The sequence below is a fragment of the Falco punctatus genome (genome assembly GCF_963210335.1).
Source record: "Falco punctatus genome assembly, chromosome: 4".
NCBI lineage: Eukaryota > Metazoa > Chordata > Aves > Falconiformes > Falconidae > Falco > Falco punctatus.
The window spans coordinates 76536916-76547402 of record NC_137583.1 but is presented as its reverse complement, the minus strand read 5'-3'; positions in this window follow the sequence as shown (position 1 = coordinate 76547402).

The following is a 10487-nucleotide window of genomic DNA, read 5'->3' as shown; positions in this document are numbered from 1 at the left end:
GTTCTGCCAACTCCTGCTGATGCCATACACCCGTCCCTAGATATCAAAGACAAAGATTAAGTAGCTTTACTGCCATACTACCCTCCTTTGCCTATGCAAGGAATGTGTCTATCAAAATGAAAGATTTTCCTTTTCTCACTATAGATAATCTATAAGTAATTAATTGTTGACATATATAAAAAGAGCATGTCTTTCCTCTTCAGAGGGCCTTGTGATTACCAGCTGTGACAGTCTTGTCATCAGCATCTCTTTAACTTCAGCTATCCACTTTGAGATTTGAGCATATCTCTGTAACAGTATATGATATGAGTAAAAAATATGATTCTTTTTATTGATATGTCTTTACACTGAACATCTACCTAATAGGAAAAACTCTCTTTTCATGAGGTAGGCAAATGCATGAAATACAAAGTCTGTCATTTAGTCTCCATGTGACATAAGGTAAGCAACTTTATGCCACTATTTCCATCTGTAAAATGGGACATACTCATAGTAAAGCTGTAAGAATAACTTACTGTTTGTGTGTTAAAATTTAACACACTCCTGCTGCCTAGTCCTCATCCCACCTCTGCTTGGTGGAAGGAACAGTATCTCTATTACTCATGAAGGAACAGTATCTCTATTACTCATGAAGGAACAGTATCTCTATTACTCATGGGTCACACTTTTATTTGAAACTGAAACGGTGTAGCCCAAGGCTTTCCACAGAGCAAGTACGCTTCCATTTATTTCTGAGTTGGCTTTTCTTCTCACACAAATACAAGACTTAAAAAACTCAAGGCTGAAATAAACTAAAATATCTGTGGAATGGGAAAAGGCCAGAGGAATTTTATCACAAATGACAGCTGGGCTTATCTACAGGGCCACTGAGGCAGGTGATGATGTGGTCCTGCATGGCAGGAGCTACCCAGATAATTCACATGAAAATGCAGCAACAGTGAAACCCTGAGGAAAGGCCAGTGCTGGCCAGGCCAGGAGCAGCCCCCGGCCCAAGGCGGCTGTGTGAGGAACACCCTGAGGAAGAGGCTGTTCCCCACCAGCAGCCGCCACGCACTTCATCCATACGGGTCCTGGGCAAGACATGAACCTGAGGGCTTTTGTTACGTGCCACGGCCCGTGTTTCCACCAAACCAAGGCCCGAAAAAACCAAAGGCCACAGAAGAGAAAAAAGGAACAGAAACCAGTGCCCCCGCCCTGCGTCAGCTCCGGACACAAAATGGCAGGCGGCGGGAGCCGCGGGCAGCTGCAGCCCTCTGGCGCCTCAGGCTCCCCGCGGCGGCGCGGGCGGCGGCCAGCGGGTGGCGCTGTTGCCTCGCCTCCGCCGCGCCGCGCCGCACTGCACCGCTGGCCGCGTCCCGCCGGGGGCCGTGCGTGGGCCGCGCGCCTCCGCCACGGTCACGCGTGCCCCGCCGAACCGGCAGGGGCCGAGGGGAAGGTGCCGCTGACGCCTCTGACGCCAGCGAGGCGAGAGGAGAGAGGCGCTTTGGTCGCCGTAGCAAGACACAGCTGATCCTGCGTGAGGGGGATAGGGAACCGCCATCCGCATGAAGCGAGGGGCCGGCTCGGGGGAGGGCCCGCAGCTGTGGGGAGAGTGCTCCAGAGCCGCACAAGAGCAATCACGAGCAAAATCCATCCCCAGTGCGACAGGGCCTTCTCCCTCCCAGCTGCCTCACCCCCAGGTCACTCACCCACGCGAGGGTAACCACCAGCGGTGCCATGAGGAGACTGAGCGTGGACCTGTCTGGGGTGTCACCTGTGGCAGGCCCTCTCCATCACAGCCACCATTTTGGCAGATGCTGAGCAGAAGGGCCAGAGAGCGATGGGGCCACAATGAGTGACCTGGACCCCAGTCACAAAACACCCAAGCTGGAATGCTTCACACAGGGCCCGATCCAGGTGGCAGTGTGGCAAGAGTTAATGCGTCCCGAGTGAAAAAGATGGGAGGAGAGTGGCTGGGCTGGCAGGAGGGACTTACTGTGGCCCAAAGGGACCACGGAGAGCAAGCACCATGGGGAGTTTCCCACTCTGGGTTGATCCCAGCTAGAGGCACAGCCCACCCTCCAGTGAGGGAAGTGTTGGCTGTGACAAATCCATATTGCTCTAATTTGAGGACTCTTTCCTGCAGAAAGCTTTTTCTGGTTTCTCTTTGCCTATTGGAACCACAAACCTTCAGTTTATGTAACCTGTCACAAGACAGCTTCTGACTTCCTCTTCATAAGCACTTGCTTGTTCCTGGCTGTTGCTTACAAGCTCATAATGAAAAACGTGCTCTTTCCTACTCAGCAGCTGTGTTCCCTGAAAGGAGCTTAGAGTTCCAGCACTTCTTGCTGAGCCAAACTGTAGCATCAGCTCCAGTGCAGCTATGGCTGTGTTGGGAGAGGTCTGGCTTCATAGCAGATGGGGGACTGAAGGAGAAAGTTGCAATAGTAACAAATTCAGTAACAGTTATTAATTACTAATGGTAATAATGAGAAGAAGCGGGAAAGACGGGAACAAAGACCTGTTTGCATGCTAGCTTCCCACCTTCTTCAATAACAATTCCTGTATTTAAGTTTTGTAATTCAGGGAAATAAGAAAAGAGCACAAACTCATTGTTTTAGTTCAAGCAGTCAAAATGGATCCAGTTTATGCATATGATGGGGTATGTGTACTCTAATGAAACAAAACATAGGGAAAGTTACCAAAATACCTCAGCCATACTTAATACTATGAATGCAATGTTGTGTAAGTCCCACCTTATGATAGGCCAACCAGCAAACTACACAGCAGAGGAACATAAGAAACAACAGCTGAGATCCTTGGTAAAATTCTTATTGGCATCAATGTATAGGACATTTCAAGATGATGGTCAGTGTGGCTACAGGGATCATTTGGGAGTTACATATTTGGATATGGACATGCTATCCCAAAAGGCCAAGTAGAAGGCAAAGATAGACCAGGAATGAGAGCCTTATTGAAAGGAGAAACAACACAGTTTTAAAAGGCTTGCCTAGTTAAGTTGTTTGTAACAAGTCTTACAAGTAGGATTTCTACAGAAGAACAAGAAAATACAACTAATCTTCATGGTAAAATTTCTTCAGCCTGCAATTGTCATGAAAAGGCAAGTATCCAGAGAAACAAAGGAGCGTTTTAGCAAAGAGAAATCGTCTTTCTTGAGAACGAGCTGAAATGTCAAGGACTTAGGGTCTACAGTGTGCTGATAAGACACACCGATGTGTGACCTTTCCCTCCCAAAGCCATCCATCTCTGTTATCACTGCCTGGAGCTGGTTCTGTGTCAACTTTGCATCTGCATCAGTAACTCATTCTGTTCAGCCATCTGTTCCACAGACATCAAACTGTTAAGAAGCCCCAGTACAGCACAGTCTAGTCCAGTAACACAGAAAGAGAAAAGATCTCATTACCATTTGAATTCACAGACTCTCCTGTGATACATATACAATATATTTTATATATGACATGAACATGGTAATTTCGTGAGTAAGTTCCCGGTTATAACAAAGGAATTAAAATCAAACATTTGATATGCAACAGCTATGTTCAGAGGCAAAATAATTATTGAGTTAAACTAGGATTTAAGGTGGTTGTTTCTCACTTTGCAGCCTTTGGCTGAGTTAAAGAAGCATTGCTATTAGCTAGGATGACTATTACGTCTTGCCATTTTAACTGCTGAAGAGTTCACCACTAATTTATAGTCTGAATTAGATAGGCATTTAAAAACCAAGATCTCAGAAAAAAATTATGAGAGTAGATTGTTGACAGGTTTCTGGTGCAATTTGAGGTTTCTTGTTTTGTCTTTATTTATTCAAGTCCATATATGATAGAAAGTTAGGAATTTTTATTTCATTTGGCCACATTCTCTTCCTCAATTAATATGTCCCAAGAGATTGTAAAGTTATATCTGCCTAATTCAGTGGCTTTTAATATTTTTTCCTAGCTTTTTTAGCACTATAGAGCCAGGATAATTAAAGGGCAGAGAGATGGATTCCATTCTGGCCTGTAAATCTTCAACAGAACTGGTGCTGAAGTTTCAATAACAAAATCATTATTGTGAATGATTACTGAGCCAGAGAAAACCATTGATTGACATTCAGATTCTTAACTGAATTTGCAGATGCTGCAAAGTGAGAAGATTTGGTGGGAGGTCTGCAAGAGGCATTGAGACAGGATCTTACCCTCGCATTTTTAGAGAGCCCTCCTTCAGAGAAGCACTGCACTCCAGCATTGCTTTCGGGCTTGAGGAGACAGGGACTGCAGAATAGCGCAGAAGCAACATGCTCGAGCCTTGTTCAAAGGGAAATGAGCACTGTGTTTAAAACAATAATCCCTTTGGCTAATTATCATGTGATCTGATTGGTAAATTAGCCTGTATGAAGTTTTTGCTACCACAGCTCAAGTATTTTGAGTACCTAGGGGCTTTTATTTTTTAAAGTAGCTCTCCCAGGAGGGAGGCAGATTCTGCTTATACATTGACCCCTTATATATTCTTAACACTTGTTAAATGTAATCATCTGTTGTGACATAATCTCCAGTGAAGAGAGCTGGATACACAGCCTGATAGAGTTTGCAACTGTGTAGCATGCATCCCATTACAGATACTATACTCTAAGCCATGTGTTCAAGTCTATTATGTTCTAAAGGTTTAATACAACCTTCTGTTTTCACACGATGCTCTGACCTGCTCACACACTAATAGTGCACAAAGCCTGTCTTTGGAGCTAAAACTTGCTCAGCCTTGTTGCATATCTTTCATTTCACCTCTATCTTTGTTTTATATAACTCTCCCCACACTGTCTTTTGGAAAGAAATACACCAGGCTTGTGTTCCCCAACAGAGCTGTGGTCTCTAAGGAAACTCGTGCATTAATTAAGGGATAGTATAATGGGTATGGTTTTGTTTTGTTAACCAGCGCCCCAAGGAGTATTGTTTCACTTATATAAGTATTTTACCCCTCCCCCCACTAACAAATATCAGCATATTTCTGTTAACTGTCATGTGGGTATGTTCAGAACAATACTTAAGAGATAAAATTTTGTCTTTTGAAATAGCAAGCAAATTGGCACATGAATGTAATTTCTGTAGTAACTTGGCGCTGTCTTCTCTGGTTACTGGTTGTTGGCCTCCTCCTCAAAAAGTTCTAGTATTGAAGCCAACACCCATGGCCACACACTGGGTGTGCTTGGCAGCTGCAGGGCCCAGATGCCAACCACTGGAATGCATTTTATGTACCAGTGTCTCTGCCTGTGGCTTGGCTTCCTGGCCAGCCTTTAGCAAAGTCTCTTCTCTGGACTCATCTGGATCCAGCACTTGCCACTCTTGCAGCTGTGGAACTGAAGCAAAAACAATTTACAGATGAGCTGCCTCACCATTCCAGGAACTGCTTGCCGGCACCAGCTTCTAGCAAGATACATACAATGAGTCCTTTTAGCATGTGAAAATGATGTCCCACTTGCCTGTAATCGTTGTGGAGGACTGAGTGCATGGACTGACAGGGGACTGAAAAGGCAAAGCACCCTGATAAACCTGACAGATGACACTGAAAGGTACTTCTTGATCTCAGACATGGAAGCCACCATCCGCTAAACTCCTGAGAGAAGCAAACATGTGGGAGACTCCAATTTCTCTGTCAAGTGTCTATTTCAAGTTCCTTTTAGCTAAGGCCTCTAGAAGGTACAATATTGGCTCAGCACCAGATAGTTCACTTACATGGACTTGCATCACTCTCTTCAGCAATTACTGTGGTGATCTAGCCATGGATTTCTCTCTAGAATTCTACAAGATTTAAAAAAAAAAAAGAAAAAAGAAAAAAAAAAAGAAAATCCACCAGGCAAGCAAGCTGTCTCATTGTCTGGATATATTTAACAAATATGACAGATTGCTATATTTCCACAGAAGGTCAGTTAGTGTAGCATGCAAAAATACAGCTTATTACTATTTATTATTTACTGAGTAGCTTTTTTGTAGTATAATTATTAATGTTTTATATTTTGTAGGCTTCCAATCTGAATGCTTTTGTTGTAGCATTCCACTGTGGTTTCTCTGCTACAGTACACTCTGGACTTTTACATTTGTCTGGAAAACTGGCAGCTTACTAAAGACATGCCAAGCAGAAAACTGGAGGTGTGTTTTGCTACACACCCACAATACAGTAATTGACATAGCTGCAGTTACATGCATCTAATTCCACTAGAGAAGCATACCCAGGTTCTATTAAGAAGCTGCAGTAAGATGATGTTGATGCATCAGGTGCTGAAACACTCACCAAGCTGAGACTGAATTGCAGCCATTGACTGAAATACTTTTAAATGCCTGCAGCACTACAGGGATTAATTTTCTACCCCTTACTTGTATTTGCTTTGGTGCACACAAAGGTAAATTAATTGAAGGATAATCTCTCAAATTCTGAGGTTGTATTTAAGAATGGCTGTAGCCTGAGAAAGTGCACAGTTAGTTAACCATCTCACCTTCTGAACTGTATTTAGGAACAGTTACGTTGACAGCAGAGGACAACGCATCCAGCATGTACACTTTTGGCCAATGTATACACACAGAGGAATGAAAAAGATACAAGATATTACTACATGCTCATCTGGAAGGTGTCCTTACAGGAAAAAAACAAAGACAAAACCAAACCCGTTAATTTATGTTATATAAGTATAACCAAAGATTATGGAACTGATTCTTATCTGCCTTACCACTGATACAGCTATGCCTTGTTAACTATATTTAATGCTGACAGCATTGGTGGCACTGGGAGCACCATTATCTACTGGCATTTTAAGTAATCTTTGTGCAGATTTTTCAGTGCACTTTTTTCAGTAAGGTTTTTTTCTTAATATTAAAATATAAAATTCTTCAGTATGGTAGTATTTGGTTAGGACAGTGAGAGTTCCTCTCCTGATGTTTAATCTGAAGAAAAAAACAGTCTTATGAATCAGTACAAGTGTTGGTAAGAGGGAAAAGGTGTAAAATGGTAAGAGGCTAGTGAAAAACTTCAAGGGAAGATAACAAAATATAGAAATATGACAACATATAGAATTCAGTGTAGGTAAACCAAGGAAATAAAACTACTTGTCTCTGTTGATATGCTATAAATCAGCTGGGAAAACCTATGTGTTATTATAAACTAAAAAAATCTACTCCATTTTTAACACTCATTGAAAAGCAAGCAAGGATTTAAGTCACTGTAAGAAAAACATTGAGAATGACACTGTGAGCATTTTAATGCCACATAGAAGCATTATCTCTCTAACCTGAGTCTTAAGAACACACAAGCTCGAAAACAATATGGCAAACATAACTATTTTTACTTTCTCATTAATTCTTACTAAGGCAGAGAGAGATTTCAACACAAATTAAAAATTTTGAGGCAATTTAGTTTAGGGAGAAGGGGTATTAGGAGAGAAGGTGACATGTAAAAAATGATGGTGTAGAGAAAGCTATTTAGGCATCTGTATTTTGCTGCTTATACCCCAAAGAGTATATCCAGTGAAATTAATAAAAACTGTGTATCAGTAAATGGTTTCTACATAATGAATGTCTGAAGCATGCTACTGGAGTACCCACTGAGACAGAAAGCTTTGCAGATTTTTATAAAATGGTTTAAACATTTGTTTGCATCATACAGATGAGGTTAAGCAAGACAAAATCTGTCAGACATATCCATCTTCAGTTTGTAAGAACCACATAAGCTAGCTATGGGATACATTCATCTGAAAGGCCTGTTGTGACACAGCTCTCAATGACGAGTGTTCCCCTTCTGTAGAATTTATTTTTCACTATATTTACATGGCCATCATTCTGAACCTGTTTATCAAGGTTTACATTACATGCTTTCTCTTCATTCTTTTGAATGCCTGAAAAGGAAAACCATAGGTCTATATGAATATAAGCTTCTTTTCACCAGGTAAAAGTGAACTCAATATAAAGGTACTTGTGAGGGTATTAAGTCTGCTCGTAGCCTGTGCTAGCTGATTACCCAATCCCTTCCCTTTGACAGGAAGGATAAAATAAATAAAAAGCCCAACAAAACACTGAACAATCTCAAGGAACTTCGTTAAATGACATCCCAGTGACAGAAGAGTCAAACTTTTGTTATATAAGCTTGTTGTGGTTTGACAATCCCAGGTTCCTCCTCACTTTGGTATTTCAGCTGTTCTTTGAGCCTAGTTGCATCTTGACATGCTTAAAGGCAGTTGACACCTGGGTCCAGTACTTTAAGCGGCAGGTGGGAAATTGAGAAGTTATACAGATTATATAGATGTTATAGAGAAAGGGTAGGATTAAAAAAAAGTCATGAACTCTTGGCTCTGATATTAAGAGAGCTCATCTCATAAGCAGACCTACTTAATATTTTAAACATAAACCTCTGAGGATCTGATACTCATGTGTCAGTGAGTGGGACCCTGACATTATGCCATGAGTGAGCTGGAAAACAGTTCCTTTGCTGATGAGAGCCACTATAGTGTTTATGATTACATTTTCTGACTAGCATATACAATGGAGGTCTAGACTTTTATAGCAATCTTAACAACACAGTAGTTCAACAAGTTTAAAATGGCTGATCTCCAGTTCCAGTAACATCTTACCACTTCCTTGGTTACAGTCTTGTTTCACTTCAGTAATGTGAAATGATCCTTCCATTCACCCATTTGAAAGAATAAAATAAAATCCCACCAGTGTGGAATGGTAGGATGGAGACTTCAGGGTCTCCTTGCACTAGTTTTACCTCTGTGTAGCTGCATTACTGCAGTGGATGTGATCCCGGATTCATGTTAGTTATCCTAATTTGAACTAGTAAGACTAGAAAGAACAGGCAGCACACTTCGAAGACATACAGCTGCTTTTCAAGTGTGAAGAAGGAGTCCTCTTTACATGCTGTATACAGTAAAAATCAAAGTAGATGTATCTCTTTTTCATATAAATTATAGGGGCCTGCACTACTGGCCAAATTTGAAGGTTCATTCTTGTTTATTCTGGATGGATATGAAGGATCCCAGGTCACCTTCTATTAAAGTAAAATTGCTCTCAATCCCTGGCTAAATTCTCCTTCCCTAGTAAACAGCACAGCTATCCATTAGTGGTTGTATATACATGCAGTGCAGATGTATATGTTCATAGATACTGTGTATGTGATATACCTACATATATATATTTTACACTATGTGGATAGACACTGCGTATACATACAGTATTATTTTCACAGATGTGTGTACAATATCTTGGTACTGCTAGGGAGTAAGGAGAAAACATATTCTGTAAGTTGTGTAATGAAGAGATGGTATTACATGGCAAATACAAAATCTGTCGGACTTCCAGCAAAGTCAGTTGCAGCAGGACAGCTTGCATCCATCTCCTGTTTCGTAGAGGCAACAACAATGGTGGGAGTAAATCTTCTAACAAGTCTCAATAGACGAAAGTTTTGTTCCCATTTTTTCCTGCCTCATCCCCACGTGTTTTCCTCCACACTACTTAGACAAATTATTACTTTTCCCTTTACATTGTCACTTCATGCAGTCCAGCCCTGAACCTTTACTGGTTTTGCATCTTCTGTAACATTCTCACCCTGGAACTTTCTGCTGAGTGTGTATGTGTCTGCACATGTGCAACTGTCAGAAATGTTCCTTTATATTTATTATGTTATTGAACCTTTGAGATAAAATGACTGTTAAAAACAAGAGGCCTCATCTAAGTGCAGTCTTTGAGTGCCTAGCATGGGTTTTACAGATCACAGAAACATACAGTCTGCCCCTATTTTTCTTCTTTCATGGAAGAACATTCCATAGCAATTGGTGTTTGTGTTTACTGGAGTTCACATCTCAGGAAGTAGTTCAAATCAGAATGCAAAGGAAACCAATGTTTTACCAGAGAGAAGAATATGGAGAAAGTAAATAGTTAATTTTTATTAGGCACAAATCACATTTCCATCAAGTGCAAGCAGTCAGCTGTTATTGTAGGTCACTAAGATACAATGAATTATTTTCTACAGTTCATGGAAAACATTAAGCAGCTGTAATAAAGTCAATGGTATTTCCTTCCTTACTGAAACATTACTTCAGCAAATCCCCCTGTTTTGTTAAAATGCCATTTCATGCTTGATAAAATTTCATTGTTTTCTTCTTTTTATATTTTTTTATTTATTTTATTGATTGCTTCAGATAGAGAAAGCACTGAAGGGAAAATATCAGAAGTCGCTTTTCATGTTCAGATGGATGAAGAATGATCTAAACTAACCAACTATGAACAGAAGGGGGAAGGGAGCACTTCAGTGGCCTTTATATAACATAGATATTCAGTCCAGGAAACATACCACAACATAAATGTCTTTTTAAGACATTAAAACTCAGCTTAAACAAAAGCTAGAGTATTTCATTTCATAGTTCATCACATTGAGTTTTTCCTTATGTATTTATCTATAGTTATCTGTGCTAACATACAAAGTTACTGTTTTCAAAGTTTATCTTGATTTATAAACATTTATTTAAATCC